The sequence below is a fragment of the Rana temporaria genome, chromosome 4, assembly GCF_905171775.1.
Source record: "Rana temporaria chromosome 4, aRanTem1.1, whole genome shotgun sequence".
Lineage (NCBI taxonomy): Eukaryota > Metazoa > Chordata > Amphibia > Anura > Ranidae > Rana > Rana temporaria.
In genome coordinates, this window is record NC_053492.1 from 39,682,611 (window position 1) to 39,686,006 (window position 3,396).

The following is a 3,396-nucleotide window of genomic DNA, read 5'->3' on the forward strand; positions in this document are numbered from 1 at the left end:
TTGATATTTCACTTGAGAAGGTCCAATGTTACACCTCTTCTCCTCCCCTGCTGCAATAAACGCACACAATTTGTACAATGTTCTACAGGTTGATGACCAAGCAGAATATTGGTTAATATTGCATTCATTTTTTTTTACTCAGAAGTTACTCAGGTTAAAAAAATAAGCAATATATACAAACAGAAAGATCCAGTGTATATAACCAGACAAAGAAGCCACAATGTACAGCACATTTTACATTAGTAAGAGAATACAGTATCACCCTAATCACATAAGTCAGCCATATGTTCCATAGTGACAATATACAGTGGGACATCAACATTTTGGTATCCGCAGAGGAGGAGGATCGGGGCCACTCTGTGCGAAACCCTTGCACAGAGCAGGTAAGTATAACATAACATGACTAGTGTAGTCCAGATGTGACCCAATAACCTTTTACCGTTGCGACCCCATATACTCCACCCCTTAATTGTCCCCCACTTAATCTATAGTAAAGAGACCACACCTTTGCTTTGGAGTAAACTGGCCACAACAGCCTATTTTATTAAAACATAATCGCAATAAAAACTCCAACTTAAATGAAAACAGTAAATATCCAACATCAATGACATACCACAAAACCCCCACTCTGTTGGTCCTTTCTGGCAGCCTACCCATTCTCCACCATTTTACCATATACCAGTATGAACAATGCACTGCGAGCAAACAATAACCTTAGGCCTCCAGTCCGTGTAGTACGCTCGGAGACAACCCCCGCCCGCAGTGCAAACGTTACAGTATACCAACTAACCTTTCGCTGGAATACACTTAAAGGGGGCCATAAAATTGATGAGCCCCCCCACCCCCGTTTTCACACGTTTTCTACTGCCACCATAAAGGACCAACAGAACTAACCGCCAACCCAGCTGTCGTGACGACCGTCCAACACCGTACCTGCAAAAGAAAAAACACCGGCAACACAGGTAATGCAATAAGGGAGGGAGGGTGGGAAAAGCTGCTTCCTCGTTGCTCTCCTAACTGCAAGTGCCCGCCTGGCCCCGCCCCACCCTTTTATAGGGTAACTCCCCTGACACCAGCAGCCAATCCTGCTCCTCCTCTTGAAGCTGATACTTTCTAACTCCCCCGCCCCTCTCTACACCAATCCTGCTCTTCCTACCTCCTACCCCCTCTAGCTTAACCCCTCCTGTGTCACTAGACACTCTGTCATGCCCGGCCCTCTGCTAGTCTTGCTGGCTTTTGCTCCGGGCCTCCCTTGACTAGTGTAGTCCAGATGTGACCCAATAACCTTTTACCGTTGCGACCCCATATACTCCACCCCTTAATTGTCCCCCACTTAATCTATAGTAAAGAGACCACACCTTTGCTTTGGAGTAAACTGGCCACAACAGCCTATTTTATTAAAACATAATCGCAATAAAAACTCCAACTTAAATGAAAACAGTAAATATCCAACATCAATGACATACCACAAAACCCCCACTCTGTTGGTCCTTTCTGGCAGCCTACCCATTCTCCACCATTTTACCATATACCAGTATGAACAATGCACTGCGAGCAAACAATAACCTTAGGCCTCCAGTCCGTGTAGTACGCTCGGAGACAACCCCCGCCCGCAGTGCAAACGTTACAGTATACCAACTAACCTTTCGCTGGAATACACTTAAAGGGGGCCATAAAATTGATGAGCCCCCCACCCCCGTTTTCACACGTTTTCTACTGCCACCATAAAGGACCAACAGAACTAACCGCCACAGCCCGAAAGGATGACACCTCCACCTTTAAGGGCCCCCACCCAACCTCAACGCTCTCTGAATCCCTTCCTGTATCCCCATCGACCAAAGCGCAATCCCCACATCCGTCAGATGGACACCGTCCCTCCTCAAATACATGCCCACATTAGTCTCCAATTCCTGGTGGCGTACCACCAGCCCCCCAAGCCGTGCCAAAAATTTACCTACCACCCGGTTAACCCGAGTCCTGGCTCTGTTGAGCCTGGTAACTGACCGAGCCTTGCGCCACTGTGTCCGGGCGACAATTTCCGACCACACCAGCACCGTCCCCGGAAAGGCCGCTCGCAGCCGCTCAAAGTCCGCTTTGATGTCCGTAATCAGAGCCCTGATTTTCCGGACACCAAAATCATTCCCCCCGGCGTGTATAACCAGAACATCGGGGGGCCTGTCCAATCGGGCGTACCTCTCGACCTCTGGTAGCACCCTACCCCACATCATCCCAGGTATCCCCAGCCACCTCAACACCGCTTCCTTCCTGGATATACCCAGCTGCCTGCCTTCCGGCTTCTCATCAGCCCTTCTTGCCCCCCAGCAAACGTACGAATGTCCGAAAATCCAGACGAGGCGTGTAGTCCCTCCATCTGAAATGAAATAAACAATCCACAATGCTCACCAACGAACACCAACCCTAAAAAGCCCCCCCTTTTTTGCATCTCTCCCTTCCCCATTAACCAACCACCAACTGAGGCCGCACGTATGACCTGAACCTCCGAGATTCCCACCTCCCGATCTTCCGTACTGCCGCTTCGTTCATCCCGCACCTGGCAGCTTCGGTAGCCGCCCCGATACGGAAGGAGTGAGACGAAAACTCGGACTTGTCCAAGCCCATTTCCTGCAAGCAACTGCGGAAAACAGCCACAAATTGGAACTTTGACAAGAAAGACCCATCTTCGTGCTTAAGCAACGGCCCGCCCCCTTCCGGCCTAACCCCCAAAAATGCCTTGACCGATGCCACCGGACATACCCTGGCCCCCGGCAGGGAAAAAAGAACCACGTCCACCCCCTTTCCCCTCTGGTCGGTTTTTGATCTGCGCAACCGAATACCCACCTTGTCATCCGATATCCACACATCCTCCCTCATCAGCCCCCCGGCCCTCAGGCGGGAAGGGCTAACCAATTCACTGATGCGAAACGCCCCGTAAAATGCCAGCGAGAAAGCCGCCGCGAACAATAGGCATTCATACTGACCCGTGCACACCCCGTCCAAGGCTCCCCTGATACCTACCAAGTTGGCAAAAGAGACCGGCCTCCTGGCATCCTGCACCTTACGACCTTTCCTGTAACCCTTCACTGCCTGTTTAACCCAAAAGTCCTTAGTCCAATCCACCCCCCCCACCAGCTTAAAAAAGAACGCTAAACCCGCCAATTTTTTCTCAATGGAGGACACAGACACGCCGAGCTCCATGTTCCTGGCTACAAAATAAATTACCTGCAACCGCTCCTCTGGCCCCCCGCTCACAACCCCAGCTTCGGCACCCAACTCCAACCATTCCTTCCATACCTTGGCGTAGGCCGACCATGTAGCCGTGCTAACGGACTGCTTAATCCACGAGGCGGCTATTCCAGCGCCAGCTCCCAAATCCAGCCCGGGCACGGGACCCCGACA